This window comes from Ambystoma mexicanum, chromosome 8 (assembly GCF_040938575.1).
Source record: "Ambystoma mexicanum isolate Mex_15411 chromosome 8, UKY_AmexF1_1, whole genome shotgun sequence".
Lineage (NCBI taxonomy): Eukaryota > Metazoa > Chordata > Amphibia > Caudata > Ambystomatidae > Ambystoma > Ambystoma mexicanum.
The window spans coordinates 1,575,927,104-1,575,944,222 of NC_090929.1; the positions used below are offsets into that span (position 1 = coordinate 1,575,927,104).

Below are 17,119 nucleotides of genomic sequence, written 5' to 3' on the forward strand. Positions count from 1 at the left end.
CACAGCTGGTAGTGTGAACTCTTAGGGACGTCAGAGATATGAGGAGAGAAGGAGACAGTGGAGTTGAAGATGACTCAGAGGTTTTTAGCCTCACAAGTGGGAGAAGGAAGAGAGGCGGGCCAGAGAGTGACAGGAAAGGAGGGAGCAGGTGTGTCAATGAGGAGAATCTCAGTCTTACTGGCGTTAAGGCAGAATTCGTTGGTGGCTCACCACTCCTGGATAGCGGACAGACAGAGATGAGCGAAGGAGAAGAGGTGGCGGAAGGGAGCCTGAAAATGAGCTGGGTGTCGTCCGCATAGCACTGAACGTTGGGGCAGAGAGCGGCAATGCAGTGGGCAAGAAGTGCCAGGTATTGGTTGAACAGCCAGGGCGAGAGGTTAGACCCCTGGGAAACACCACAGGTAGAGATAGAGATAGAGGAGAGGAAGGACCCAAGTTGGACCTGGCAGGGTCGATCTGAGAGGAAAGGGGTCAGCCAAGCCAGGCCCTGATCGGTGATACCCAGGTTATCATGGAGACAGTTGAGCAGGATGGCATGTTTGACCGTGTCAAAGGCAGAAGAGAGATCGAGTAAGATGAGGACACAGGGGGTATTGGAGTCAATGTTGGAGAGCAGGTCTTCATGGATGTTCAGGAGAGCAGTTTCCATGCTTCTGGCAGCTCTGAAGCCAGACTGATGGTCATGGAGACAACCAACCAATTTAGTTTGGAGATTAAGCTGGGAGATGGCCAGCTTTTCCAGGAGTTTGCCCAGGAAAGGAGTGACGGAGATTGGGTGGTAGTTAGCAGGGCAGGAGGGGTTGGCTGAGGGTTTCTTAAGAAGAGGGTGCACAAGGGAGTGCTTCAGGGGGGATGGGAAGACTCCAGTGGCGAAGGAGTGGCTACAGAAGTCAGCCAAAGCAGGAGCCAGCATGTCAATGTGGTCCTTGATGGTTTTAGATGGTTTTAGAGGAACAGTGGAGAACCTGTTTTGATGAGACTTTCATAGCTCAGACTTGTCTAGAAACCTAGACCCTGCTGAATGGGAAGTGTATTATACAAACATAATTGAAGTGGTTAGATGTTTCTACATTCTGATAAAAACTGTGGAGCAGTTCAAATGTTTCTCTATTTTAATACAAATTGAGGTTTACAATATACCTCAAATGGGATGTTTTAGGCTACCAGTTTTTCCTTGATTCTAACTAACGGTGAATTAAGGTTTTAAGACAACAAGTGGCCTGTCAGCATATACAGTCTATATCTATATTTTAACCACTCAAGATTTCTCTTGTTTTTCTTCTAGTTTTGTTTAATTCAGGGCCTCTATGTGATGGCCACTCTAGGCTTTCACACCTGTCCCAACCCAGGGTTCTTCTGCACAATTTATGGCCTATGTAGTCTACTTTATTTCCAATTTCTTTCTTTTTACATAGATTTACTAAAGACTGGTTGTTATTTTTCGACATTAATATGTATGAATGACATAGCCTGAAATGTTTTGCACTACCTCCTTGTAGAGGTCTTATTGAATAAGGAATAAATTATTTTTTACGTCTTATGAATAATCATCACTAGCCTGTGTGTGATTTTTTCTGGCACTTTAAATGCAATTTGGCATTGATTTATTCATTATTTGAATAATAGGTTGAATAAGGTCTGGAATGTGACTCTTCCCCCGTATGTAGCTCGCTTACAAGAAGAGAAGCACTGTGTTCTGTTCAACAAAGAAAAGATGTCTCCACACTTGCAAGGTTGCATATTGTTGCTAGAATAGATATTTGAAGGTGTCATATTCGTCGAAATTGTCCATCATCAAACCGAGTTCAAAGAAACTCAATAAAGGGGGGTGTTAAACATGTCACAGCTGATTAGATGATATGCATTTTGTATATATGTAACTGATGCACATAATTCATGTTCTTGCGTCCCTCTAGGTCTAGATATACACGTTGCGGGGCGTGAGACCGAGTTGGCCAACTGAGACTATTTGCTTTGCAATAAACCCTAGCTTTGGGAATACAACCTTGTGTCTGGTGTATCTATCGTGTGTGGTGACTTGCCTTGTTTCCATAACGCAAGGGACCCCTAGGGGCCCCTTTCAATAGGGCATAATGGGAATGGGGAAGGAGCTAATTACGGTACCGCAAATTGCGGTACCGTAATTAGCACCAAGGTCCCTTTGCGGGTCCCAACTTTAACAGCTGGTCTACACCAGCCATTAATGTCGGGTCCCGCAAAGGGACCTCGTAGTAAGGCAGTAAGGGTTAACGGTCACCGGACCCTTACCGGTGACCGTTAACCCTTAACGCCTTCAGTGTAATGAGGCCCTTGGTGTGAAAATATATGCCTCTCTTTCACCAGACCTCCAAATTAGCTCCAGATGCAGTACAGGCTTTTTCAGTTAAACACTTAAAAAAAAGGTGATTCCCTTTGTACCCGTCGCCTTGAGAATGTGGCAATGGGAATCCTTGACTACAGTAATGCTACCCTGCTGGCTCAACCCAAATGTTTTTTTTTTCTGTGTGTGTATATAGTTCAATCAGAATTTTACACATAATAGAGAATAATAAAAAATAGGAATACACATTAATTTACATCATACTTTAAAATATATATATAAAACAACTTCAAATAAAACTTCAACTAGCCTGCAAGTAATACATAGTATGTATCTGATATAGCAAACAAAGTAACATCCCAGAAAACATTAGAAAGAAGAAAAAGCGTACAAGAATGAAACATTGGATGGAAAACATATCATGAATAGAGGGAGCAATAGATAGAAGACAAATCATCATGACTACTATAGTACCCCGAATTAAGGTTAGCCACAATCTCTACAACTTCTTCAAAGCTCAGCAGAAATGTTCTCACACATTCCCGTGCTTGTGTGATAGCAATAGTTAATCCACAACTATACCCTGAAACACATCTGAGACAAAATATTTTGCTAGCAATATCTTCAAGATTCTCCACATAATTACTCAGATAACATTCATAATGAGCCATCATGGAGGACAAGAAGTAAAGACATGTCTAGCTGGCTCAATAGAATGTATGTCATTACAGATCCTACAGGACCGCTTTTCCAATGGAAGACTTATTGAGGCTGCCCTTGTCAGAATAAAAAGTATATCATGCCTCTTATTGTAATAAATATATTAATATTGGCCTACGCCAAGCTGCTCGAAAGTCACTTGCGAGATCTGTGTTGCAAGGTCCTGACCTTTAATCCATGTAGGCCGCCATTTTTAGGTCAAACCGCCATTTTAGGATTTATGTGGAAAAGTCACCCTGTGAGCTAAAATGGTGGACAATGTCATTGCAAAATACAACATGGCCGTCTTGACCTCTGTACATCGCTAATGTGTAATCTGCCTGCAGGCTACTTGTTGAGGTCATGTACTAAGACCTCGTCCTACATTGACCTATGTGTAAAAGGATTACTCGCGCAATGAAACCAATCCACGAGTATATATTATGATAATGTATTTACACATTAGACAAAGAACATCTGTTTTACTATATTGTATTAATGTTTAATAAGACCTGCAATACGAAACTTAGAATACACAGTTAATGCATACGCTTATTGTTACATGTAATAAAGAACAAACCAGTTAGATGCAGTTATTTGAGACTCAGCAACGAACCCTAGAATTGGTGATGTATAAAGTAGAATATTAACCCGAAGAGGGGTTGGCCATAGCACTCACAAAATGTAAAAAAAGCGAATGCATTCTAATGTACAGTCTCTCACTGAACACACTGAACCACGCTGGAGTTTGTTGTGTTGTACTGAGGGCCAATAGCTATTTGACTTTGCACTGTTTTGTAATTGTATTCGATAGAGAATAAAAGTACTTTGTATGTTCCATTGAAACCTGTGTTTGGTGTATTTCCTTTTGGGGTACTCAGTCTCGATATTTTGTTTGTCTTTTCACAGTTGGCGCCCGAATAGGGACCCTCAAGATTGATGCCGGATTGTTGAAGGTTGACACTTGCTATCGGACCGGGATCGGATGGTGTAAAAAAGTAAGGGGCCCCTGGATGAGACGCGACACCTCAGCAGTGCTGCACGATCCGATCCCTGGACGACTAGCCTGTGGTCTGAGATGGCATCTTGACGAGGGTCCACTCATCGAGGCGGGCAGATTTGCCGAAATCACCATACACAAGGTAAGATTAGTTAGGTAAGATTCTTAGAAGTACCGATCGGTCCTCCTTAGGTTTGGCCAGGTGAGTCGTGACCCGATTCTTAATTTAACCCTGGCACTTTGAATTTTGGCGCATTGTATCTGCAGACACAATTATTGACCAGGTAACACCAAGAATTTGAGATATGCCTGGGAAATTGTCTACCTGCTTTAGGGCATTATTCCGCAGTGATAGACAATCTTTGGAATTTAGCCGTCCGGCACCAGAGGAGGGGTCGCCGGCATGTACTATGTACTGTAAGCATGGCATTAGAAGTATAGTATTTAATGATATTTGGCACAGACAAACCAGACATGCCTCCGAACTTCAGTGGCCAATCAATGGTAGTTTCGAGATCCTTCGCATTGAATATTTGGAGTCAGTATTGTTAAAGAAAAAGGCTAGACCTGCAGCATTTAATGTTTTACAGAATTGGAAAAAAGAAGCGTTACAACAGCTTAAGAGTAGAGAAAAACATGCTCGCTGTCATAAAACGGTTGCCGAAAAAGCATTATTATATGATCAGGATAAACAGTCTGAGTCGGCTAAAAATATGGAAAGGGCTTTCTCACTTGGTATCCAGAAAATCTATCCTTCTAAAGATCTTCATGATTCTGATGAGTTTCTTGAGAAAATATTAAACGAACAAAGGCCTGTTGCCTCTGCGCCACCTCCGCATGTCCCTCTTCCTGCTGCTGTACCTTTTCCTGCTATTATTCCTACTCTTCCTGCTCAACCTGTTGTTCCTATTCCTTTGACTGTTGTCCTTCCACCTGCTCCTCCGCCTCTTCCTGTCGCACCAGTTATAGCTCCTCCATCGGATTTGCCTATCCCCTCTCTTCCAAGTGGTCTTGGGCCGCTTGTAATCGATCATGGTGCAGGCTCGAAGGTTGTCACTCGCAGTGCTGTCCACAGGAGAAGAAACGTGAGTTAATTGCATAGGCTAAACATTGTATGGAGAAGGATGATCAGGCTAGTTTTTTTTCCACACTTTCTAATACGGATAATTTTCCTGAGAAAAACGTTTTTATTGAAGGTTTGGGGATTCAGTTATGTAGAATGTGGGGAAGATTAAATAATACGGATGTTCCGCAAGAGTTAAGGGATCTAAATACTTTAGCACTTTCCAGAGATACTGTGGAGAAGGTAAATGAGCGTGTCAAAAGGTTATTTGAATATAGAAAGGAGTTAGAAAGGATACGGAATGAGGATGATGAAGAGGAAAGTATGTATGTACAGAAACGGTACCTTCCGTGTCGTAAACCGATGTCGTAGGAAATGCAAATTTGTAAGAAAGATGCGATTAGATGGATTTCAGACATATCGATAACTCCAGTTGAGGTATGTGACACAAATAGTCAATATACATTGGAAATGCAGAGAAAAGTGATACAAGTAATGGTAGAGTACCTGCAAGATGAATGTGTAAAGAGGAAGATTAGTTGTCCCACAGAGTTATTGAATATTTATAAGAGAGCTTTTTCGTTTGACAATTCTTCGACTGCTCTACCACTTGATTTGGCTCTGTTGCTTAGTAAGTGTTCGGAGTTGCCTACATCTCAGTTGCCTATGAGAGAGGTTCCTCCGACATTTGTCCCGAAGGTTGAGGTTGCGGCCGATGCTGCACGAGATATAGCCGCTGTGGACATTCCCGCACATTATGTATCACAGTTTGTTCATGTCCCGTTTTCACGACAGGAAGTGAACACCATTAGACAGTCCATTCCTGATATTAGGAAAAATCCGACAGGGTTCTATAAAGAGATGGAATCCGTTTTGCAATCCTCAGTGTTCACCTTTGGTGACATTGATTTGTTGTTTCCACTACTCCTGCCCGAAGATTTGTGGAAACAAGTTAGAACTATTGACGATGTCCCGGGTTGGGAGATAGATGGGTGAATTTAACTAGATTTGATGGGGAAAGACCAGCTGGTGAAAGACCACAACAGGCGATATTAACCTTGCCTGATAGAATCATTGCTAAATTAAAAACCATAATTCCCGAAAAAAGAATTATATGGGACAAGCTTACGGCCTGTGTCCAAGGAAAGTCTGAGGGTGCTACCAAGTTCTTTAATCGGTTCGAACAGGTATTTTCAGATTTCAGTGGACACGACTTAGGCACAGAGTCCAGGGAAAAGGTTATTTGTGGACACATTTGTACGTGGATTGCTGCCTGACATCCAGTCACAGATTATGTCCTCTGAGAGCGCTTGGCAGGCGAAATCACAATCAGAAGTACTGCATATGGCTCAGTATTATGAGAATCGTGTCAACAATGAAAAAAATAGGATTGAAAAACGGAAAGGTGATTTAAAAACAAAGGTGCTATTGCAGCAAATTGTTAGAGGCCCCAGAGGGGGTAACTCTCAGGTTAGAGGTCAGTATGTCCCACAGGGGAATGTGCCCTTTGGTCCTGTGAATATTAATCAATGTGCTTATTGTCGACGAGAGGGTCATTGTCGAGCAAAATGCCCCACCCTTCAACAGAGGTCGAATAATAATATGGGTAGGCGATCTAGAGGTCGCCCGGGCATAGGGGGCCCTGGTAGAGGTCAGTTTACACAGGACCCTCAACAGCCTTTTTCAAAGGATAATCAGACTCTGAGTGTGGATACTAGGAACATATTCGATCATCCTTCCGCTGCATATTTATCTGAAGAGCTTCTTTTTGACAATATTCTGTTTCGTTAGGATTGCCCGAAGCAGGGTTTGGAACCTACACCTATTCCCGTCAATCAGAAAGGTCACTACATTGAAATGATAGTGGGAAATAGGAAACATCAGTTTTTGATAGACACTGGAGCGCAGAAGTGTTCCATTGATCGTTCACGGGTTCCAAACGTTCCCTGTCAGGGCAAACCAATGTTTCTGTAGGGTTTTCCGGTACTCCAGTTATTTGTCTGGTCTCTATACCAGTACCTATTTCTTTGGGTCCTTTTACGGACCAGTGTCCTTTTCTATTGACCTCGGATTGCGGGGAAAACTTGCTGGGATTGAACTTGTTAAAAGAATTAAATGCAGTGATTTATTGTTCTTCTGATGGAATAAGCTTGACAATTTCACCGCAGCAATCTTCCGTCTCGCAATTTCTGACTAGACCTTTGCCTCCAGAATTCATTGATGTACCAGAGAGCTTATGGGCTGTTGACGACAATGATGTCGGTGTTTTGCAGATTGAGCCTGTTAAGATAGTTTTGAAACATGGAATTGAGCTGCCACGCATTCCTCAGTATAAGATTTCGGTTGAGGGCGAGCAAGCTTTGAAATGTATTGTTTCCGATTTTGTGCACCGTGGTGTGATTGAAGAAATCTCAGGAAGTTTGTGTAATAGTCCGATTTTACCAGTGTACAAGAAAGGCGATAATGTAATTCCATTTCGTTTTATAATTGATTTACGTGCCATTAATAAAGTTGTGGCACCGCAGTTTCCAATTGTGCCTGATGTGATGACGATCTAACCATGATTCCAGCTACAGCTACTTACTTTAGTGTTGTGGACCTAAAGAATGCGTTCTTTAGTATTCCTATACACAAGGATAGTAGATATTTGTTCGCGTTCCCCTTAGGGGGACACTCATTCACATTTACTTGTGCACCTCAAGGGTACACAGAGAGTCCTAGTATTTATAGTAGGGCTTTGAAAGAGCAACTTGATACCCTTGAATTGCCCTCTACTTGTACTTTGCTTCAGTACGTTGACTATTTGCTTCTGGCTGCAGACTCTGAGAGTGCCTATAAGGAGACCACCGTGTTACTACTTATTCATCTAGCTAAGCATGGTCACAAAGCTTCACTTAAGAAATTTCAATATTGTTGCCAGGAGGTCACCTATATAGGCTATCTCCTGTCAAAGGAGGGAAGAAGATTGACACCTGAAAGAATAAAACACATTTCTGGCATGTCTGTCCCAAATACGCAGAAGGAAGTTAGGGCCTTGATAGGTATGGCTTCTTACTGTAGGTTGTGGATCCCAAATGTTTCACTAGTGATAAAACCGATGTTGGCCTTGACGAAGAAGGGCATTTCTTCGCCGTTGCCATGGACTTCGGAACACCAGCAATCTTTTGACTTGCTTAAGACTGCACTATGCTCTGCACCAGTTTTGGGCACACCAAACTATGAAAAGGCCTTTGTATTGTTTGTGCATGAACGTGATGGATGTGCTTTGGCTGTATTAACGCAGGAGCATGGAGGGAAGAATAGGCCGTGCGGTTACTATTCCTCCGCCCTTGACCCTGTAGCATGCGCTTTGCCAAGATGTTTGCGCGCTGTCACTGCTGCTGCTGCGTCTGCAAAGCAGAGTGAGGGAATGGTCCTAGGCCATGATTTGACCCTGATGGTGCCTCACTCTGTAGATGTTCTATTGAACTGAACTCAAATGCAACACCTCACTTCCGCATGGTTGACGAGATAGGAATTGATCTTGTTTGCCCCTCACATTCAAATTAAGAGATGTTGTGTTCTCAATCCGGCTGAACTCCTACCTTTCCCGCAAGATATTACTTGTGGCGATGAAGACTCACATGATTGTTTGTATATGACCGAGCAAGAAACAAAGGGCAGGATTGATTTGAAAGATACCCCTTTGGATAATATGCAAGGAGAGTTGTTTTGTGACGGCTCCTGTTTTAAACTTCCAGATGGTACATCCACAGCCACTTATGCAATCACTACCTTAAGCACGGTTGTGGAAACTAAGAGAATTACGCATAATTCTGCACAGGCCGTAGAGATTATAGCCTTAACCCGAGCTTGTGAACTTTCCGAAGGGCTTGCAGTGAATATATATGCTGATAGTCAGTATGTCTTTGGGGTGGTTCACAACTTTGGGAGACTTTGGTCGGAAAGAGGATTCCTAACCTCGCAAAGTATATCATGCCTCCTATTGTAATAAATATATTAATATTGGACTACGCCAAGCTGCTCGGAAGTCACTTGCGAGATCTGTGTTGCAAGGTCCTGACCTTTAATCCATGTAGGCCGCCATTTTTAGGTCAAACCGCCATTTTAGGATTTATGTGGAAAAGTCATCATGTGAGCTAAAATGGTGGACATGTCATTGCAAAATACAACATGGCCGTCTTGACCTCTGTACACCGCTAATGTGTAATCTGCCTGCAGGCTACTTGTTGAGGTCATGAACTAAGACCTCTTCCTACATTGACCTATGTGTAAAAGGATTACTCGCGCAATGAAACCAATCCACAAGTATATATTATGATAATGTATTTACACATTAGACAAAGAACATCCGTTTTACTATATTGTATTAATGTTTAAGAAGACCTGCAATACGAAACTTAGAATACACAGTTAATGCATAAGCTTATTGTTACATGTAATAAAGAAAAAAACAGTTAGATGCAGTTATTAGAGACTCGGCAACGAACCCTAGAATTGGTGATGTATAAAGTAGAATATTAACCCGAAGAGGGGTTGGCCATAGCACTCACAAAATGTATAAAAAGTGAATGCATTCTAATTTACAGTCTCTCACTGAACACACTGAACCACGCTGGAGTTCGTTGTGTTGTACTGACGGTCGATAGCTATTTGACTTTGCACTGTTTTGTAATTGTATTCGATAGAGAATAAAAGTACTTTGTATGTTCCTTTGAAACCTGTGTTTGGTGTATTTCCTTTTGGGGTACTCAGCCTCGATATTTTGTTTCTCTTTTCACACCCTGACCTCAAAACCTCCAATCTAATCAGTCATAAAAGCATGAATATCCTCCGTGTTGCCCGAGAGGCCAAAAGCCTTAGATAATTTTGGGGCTTTTTATAAGTGAAAAACATCCTAGGGAATGTACTTAGGGACTTCATACTGGCCACTTTTTCATGACTCCTCACCCAGTCCCATTTTTCAGCACTGTTTTTATGTGCTTTTAGAACCGCACATTCACCATGTTACCAATGCGGTTGCCATCCAATCTTGGCAAAGAACTTCCAATTTTTTTTTCTTACATTTCTGCAAAGTATCACACTTATTATTACCAATTTCAGAGAGGACAGCAGAGAATTTGGATTGGAAAACATAATTTTCATGTTTAATTTTCCTCTGTTCATATCAACAAGAGTGTATCGGGATATAGGTCCCATCTCCAATATAGCTTCCACAGGCGTACAGTTGGTAATTCCCAGAATCCTTCTCTGAACTCGCCCCTCCAAACCATCAGACCAATTACCCTATTCTTCATAAGTTGATTCCAAGGCATAGAGAAAGGCTGCACATAGTTTCTGCTTGTAGATATTTAAGATTCTAAGCAGACTATAATCTGCAGTCCTTTTAGAAAAGGTTGTTACAGCAGCTGCTATAGATAGCACTTTAGCCCTCTTGTTTTGATGCACCACTTCATTTTTTTTTAAATTTCAGATAAAAGATAATAGCCAAGATATCTCCAACTGACTGTACTATTAATCTGTCCCAACAGGCTGTTAATGAAAGCCATATTACTACATTGTATGCCTACTGCCATAAATTGTGTTTTGTCTAGGTTTATTTGTAAGCCATTTAGTTCTGCATATTTGGCTGTCGCCTGGGCACTGTGGGAGATTCCTATGAAGGTGTTATTCATAATAATCACGTCATCTGCATAACCAATCCATCCCACTTTACAGCTTTCTATTTTTGGGAAGGCATTTAACTTTTCTATAAATATACTACCAAAGTCCGCAAGGAACAAGCTAAACAAAATTGGCGCGAGAACGCACCCCTGTCTAACTACCTTTTTTTTGGGTATCAATTTAGACATTTAACCGAAATTATGCAACCTGACTCTGGCAGTATTCATTTCATATATCATTTAGCATGCATAAACAGATGTTATAGCATACTCATATTTTTCAAATTCGCCCAGAGTTTAGATCTATCCACTGTATCAAATGCAGAAGAAAAGTCTACAAACAATAAATATAGTGGTAACTCGTCTTTACATTTGGCTTGTTCTAGAAGAGTGTTTATGACAAAAGCTTTAGTATTGGTAGAGCAGCCCTTTCTAAAACCAGTCTGAAACTTACTGATGTTTTCTTTGGCTATCCATATGTTGATCTCCTTCAAAATTATGGCACAGAATATTTTACTTGCAGCATCAGTTAATGCTAGAAGATGGTCATTTTCTGGCAGTGATCTAAAACCTTTCTTAAAGACCGGTACAAAGGAGGTTCTCCATGATTTAGGTATAGCACCTGTATTTATTATCTTCCCATACAATGTCACAAGGAAATCAGACCAGAAGTCTGGGTTATCTTTAATGATTATATTACATAGGCCGTCAGGGCCTGGAGCCCTGTAGGATTTCAGCCTCTTAATAATAGCTATTACTTCATCATGGTCTATGTTTAGATTTAGTATGGGGTTTTTTTCTAATGGAGTATCACACCAGAAAAGTTCTCGCTGAGATAGTTTACCCATATATTCTCATCGATGCTGCATATCAGCTCATCCTGCCCATTAATGGTGACCCTTTTATAATAGGCCCAGAATTATCCTCAGATGCTCTTTATCTTTTAAGCCAGTTTCTGTACTCATTTTCTATTTTCCATTTTTTTGGAAAATGCTTCATCCGAATGCCTATTCGCCCGGTCAATAGATCTAATTTCACAGTGTAGCTTTTTCTTTTTCATGCCTATGATCTTATCATAGGGTCTTTCTGTTTTCCATCCCTGATTTATAGATGAAAATGTACACATAGGCGTAAAGCCATGCATACATGTGGACAGCCAGACTACAATCTCATCGGCAGTCTCCATATCCCTATGTTAACCTCTCATTCCTCTACTCCAGTTTCTAGCCTTGTCCAAGTTACTATCAGACCTGCCTAGTCTATTTCCACTTTTAGTCATATTTAAAGTACCAGCCTTATCATAGTACAACACCTTCTTATTAATAGCAGCATATCTAAGGGCCGGCCAAGATAGCACATGATCACTAAATTCGTTAAAAGAGATTTGCATATCAGTTATCAAAGTATACATCTTTTCATCAGCAAAAAAAGAATCCAAAGTAGATGAGCATAACCCATTACACCATGTAGGACCTGCTGGCATATCACCCCTTACAGTCCCATTCACAATCCTTAAATCGAGGTCTGCAAAAAAGGTTTTCCATCTCATATTTTTTTAATAACTTTTCATTAGTGCACCATTATTGACGTTTGTTCTTCCAGCGTCAAAAAGACCCTTAGCATTGAGGTCAAACCCCACTAGAAGGTGAACATTTCTATCTTCTGTATACTTGATAATTACTCGTACAAAAATATGTAACTGGATCGCCAGAGTAAAATCATCACCGTGAGGGTCATATATATTAATTATTAAGATATTCTGTTCCTTTTCCAGTTGTATTAAAACCATTAACACGTTCTGATCTGACTCACACAGAGGACATTCCTTCGAATGAATATCATTGGCTACCAATATCACCAGGCCTCCAAAGGTCTTCCTTTATCACCCCTATTAGTATGTCAGAAGTCAGAGGTGTAACCATCAAATTGGGCCGAATCCAGCAGCCAGGTTTCTTGCAGAAGTATAAATTCTGCTTTATTAAAAAAAAAACTATTTGACCCATTACGGCCAAAAAGGTGTTCATGTCCTCTGGTGTTCCAGGGGATGATTTGTACATCACCTCACTTATGAGTGAGAATTGGGGGTAAAAAAGAACAGAGCCACTCCCAGTGCGATTTCACAGTCGCATCAGATATATCATCAGGGTCAGTTCTAGCTAATTGTCTTTCCTTTCCAAGCTTCTTCCAATCACACTTATCAACTTTCTTTTCACACTTATTCAAGACATGTTCAGTACAGTTATAGTCCAGATCACAACCACGTCTATTCAATTCTGGGGCATTATCCCTAATTAAACATACCACATCTTCAGATAGGCAGTGAACCTTTGTTACAAAATTGTGACACTGTTCCCAAATTTAAAGTCACTGCTTTTGATAATCCTCAGTGGTAGGAGGTGGTTAAGTATCTCCAAAAGACTACTTCTGTTTATAGACTTTTTCTTCCTATAATTTGAGTTCGAAATGGTGAAAATTTTTGGTGGTAGTTGGCGTTTTGTCACAGCCAGACCTTTCTTCTTTTCCCTAGGAAGAGAGGTTTCACAATAGGCGCTGGCTCATCTTCAACTCTGGTCACATCTCCAATATTCTCGTTGTCAACAGATTCCGTGGAAATTACACTGCTTTCCAATGAGGAATTAGTCCCATCTCTAGAGCTTCCACTTAATTAATCTTCAATTACTTGGTACCAGACTGGCTTTGTCTCTCTGTGAATTTGAACCAATGAGCCAATTGGTTAGATTACCAGTTGTAAGTGCCATTCTTTTCATTATTCGTGCAGGTTTCTTTCATGCTCATTTAAATGAGCGTTTTTGTTCACCATCATTTATATCCTTTGCTTCATCACTTAGTGGCAATTAATTTAATCGTAATTCCAGTTCTTGGTTGCTGTTTCCTTCTCCTTTCCCTTTCAGTGAGCTGACAGTCCTCCTCTTCCTCATCATCACTCCCTACCAGGACCTCTACCTTAGTAGACACCAGATTCTCAGGGTCCTTGACCATTGGGATAGATTTAAGTACTACCGAAGAGATCGGACCCTGCACTTTCGGGCTCACATATGTAACTTTAGTATCAGGTCGATTCAATCTCCCCAGATCCGACAATAGAGTAGCATTTTTTTGGACTTGGCAGGAGATGTTGTGTCATAGCTTTAGCAAGATCTTCAATGCAAAGCTCATAGCAACACTGTGTGCCTCCAGATCTTCACATTTCTAACTGCACATGCTTTCAACACCTTCCAAGTTGTCCAGGGATGTAGTATGCGTTTGGCAGTCCAAATCCCTATGGTGGGTTTCGCCAGCAAGTCCCCTAAGGCAGGGTGAGCACGATAAACGCTGTGGTGCTGCACCTTTACGATTTATAGAAATGTAATTTGTTACATTCCTCAATGAATCAGAATCCCTATTGCCTGTTCCAGATTGGGTATTTGACCTTCCAATCTGTAACATAAGTTCAGCAAAGAGGTGTTATTGTCGAATTCCACAATTGTGCATGCACCTTCATTAATAAAGGGACCATTAGGTTCCGGCTCCTCGTGTATTTCAATTACAGCATTCTGACCTGAAAAAAAGTCAGTGATTTTATTAGAACTTGCAATCACCAGTTGCAGGGGATTTTCCACTGTATTCACCTCAAAAATCTCAATGCCTTTTTTTTTGTTATTGGCTTTTTGTTTACTGCGCACATTCATAATAGGAGGGAGGCACTCCGTACCAGTGAAAGGGAAGTGGATCTGCGTGAGAGCAAATGATTACAGAGAGTCCTAATGGTTCCAAAACGACCAACAGCAGTCACCACTAAAGAATCTAATTATTCACAGCTCAGCAATAGCCAGTAATCATATCACATCCATACAAAGTTCCAGTACGGGATAACACCAGTGACCAAGCAGGTTCACATGCGGTCCACAATAATTCAATATAGAGAGAAGCCCCTAGTGGCGATCACGAAATCTCAAGTCCAAGAGACTTCAATGGAATGCCTTACAGGTAACTTCAGCGGTAAGCCACTAATGGTGAGTTTGTGTTTCTGCTCAGGCGATTTATCAATCATGGTTTCCAAACTGCCTACCTGCTTCCAACAGAGGGGAAGATATCGGTAGATGATTGTAGAGACCCGCTCAGGCCATCACCACATCGGCTCAAAGGCACCTACGGCCCACAGCCACCGCCGTGATGATTAGTCCAACTTACAATCCTCACTTTTTTTGTTAGCCAATTGCGAGAGACTATATTACCACAGATGAAACAGCATACCAGACACAAGGACAGATAAGACAAGTCACTTATCCACAAGTCAGAAGTATTTCATACCTAGGCGCTGCCTCACGTCCCGCGGACTGCAGACTGCAATCACTTTACAGTAACTTTGCAGTCCATTTCGCGGTGCCCGCAAGGTTAAGTAGATTCAGGGGGTGGAGCCTCCAGTAACTCCGCAGCAGGCAGATGGACCACAAACAAAGCACTGGCAGCAGGTTCAGTAGATTCTGCAGACTGCAATCACTTTACAGTCACGTCGCAGTCAACACAAATATCATATTGAGAGACTTAAAATCCTGGAAAACTCAGCAGCTCAACTGGTTACTGGCTACCAAAATATGCTCATATTTTGGGGGTATTGAATAAACTTCACTGGCTTCCAGTTGAGTGCAGAGTCAAGTTTAAGACCCTTAGTTTGGTACATTGGGTGTTGCATGGGCAGGGGCCCTTATCTTAGTGAGAAAATGATCCCCTATTTTCCTCTTAGAAAACTCTGCTTGTCCAACCATAATCTTCGTCTGCTTCCACGGGTCAAGAAAGCAACTGTTGGCTGCAGGCTTTTTTTAGTTGCATCCTCATCTCTCTGGAACTCTCTTCCCTTGGCCATACGGCATTTGGATGATCATGCCAAGCTTCAGAAAGTTCTTAAGCCATTTCTTTATTCTTATAGTTTCTAAGGAACTTCTTCCTGTTTTTTCACCTTCCGTGTGGTTTATTTATGTGTGACTTTTTGGGCTTTCTTCATCAGAGCCAAGATACATTAGGGTGGTAGTGTGCTTTACAAGATTTGCTAACATAACATATGCACATAGGCAGCTTTACTACAAAGGCAAATCAACCTGCCTATGACATTCTTGCTAAAATCAAATACACACACATTAATTTCACAAATTAACTAATCATAGCTCTGAGTATCTAATTCTGATAGAATTACCTGATTTCTAAAAAATACAGTCTAATACAATACTTAGATTACCACTTATCGGCCAGTATGTTTAAACATTTTGCAAACAAATATACATCAAACTGACTTTTTTGTAAATGACTGTGTATAAAACATACTTCATTTTATAAATATGAATAATAAGTATTGGTACCAGAGAAAGGTTACACAAAACATATATTTGCTAGATATTTCACATTAGCAAAGTGCTCCCATGTACAATGTGATGTGGTTGGTTTTTTAACATTCACATGTAAATGGAATGTAAGCTCTGCTGTGCCACATCCCAATGCACAGGTCTGTGTTTTGGGAAGATGTATCATCTCTTTAGAACACACACAATGGTGCAACAGGCTGATGTCAGGGGAGAAAACAAAATGGACTATAGCAACTGTAAAAATCTTGAAAAGTGCATTTGAATTAATTTCCTCAAAAACTTCGATGATGACCGACCACAAGGTCCCTGATGTGGAGCATGGACTTTAACAGGGGAGATTGGACGGCCAGGGATAAACCGTCTCCCGTCAGAGCTTCAACTGTCTGACTGTTGTATTTTTCATTTCATCGTGTGGCTCTTGTAAGATGACCAGCATCACTTTTGTAAAAATTGCTAACACACGAATAAATAAAAATAAAATAAAAAAAAAAATTGACTTATCTACATTATATATCCACCCAACATTATGATCTTCTAAAGGACAATAACTATTGTCCCAATTCATTTGAATGATTTGGGTGTTGGCTTCCACTCACTTCGACACAATGCTATTGGTGTGATTTTACTGTTCATTTGAAATTGCATCTTTTCTAAGTAAATGGAAATGGCCTATCTCCCTTTAACCCCAAATGTGTCTTTTTAAATACCTATGGCTTTCACAGGTCACAATTTATCAATCAACGAATTGTGAAAATTGAACACCCTTTCGCAAGTCGAATGTCAGACTATGTAACATTTACCTGATGCCCTGCGGGAGCGTCCATCCTTCTGATGTCGAGTGTGTGCCCCAAACCACTGCTCCCCCCGCAGCTATACAGTAGGTGGAAATAGCCCTGTGCGCAGTGCGGTGGGGAGTGGTTGAATAAGATTCCCTCAGTGTTCGGTAGGTCTCAGTGCTGGTGTTGCAAAGCCGAGGTTTGGCTACGATGTGGAATATAGGGGCAAGATAACAAGTAA

At 41.2% G+C, this 17,119-nt stretch overlaps 1 long non-coding RNA gene across 1 annotated transcript in view; it reads left to right on the forward strand.

Annotated features, from left to right (window-relative positions):
• Positions 1-17,119, forward strand: part of LOC138473814 (uncharacterized) — a 199,222-nt gene that overhangs the window by 111,009 nt on the left and 71,094 nt on the right. The window lies entirely within an intron of this gene.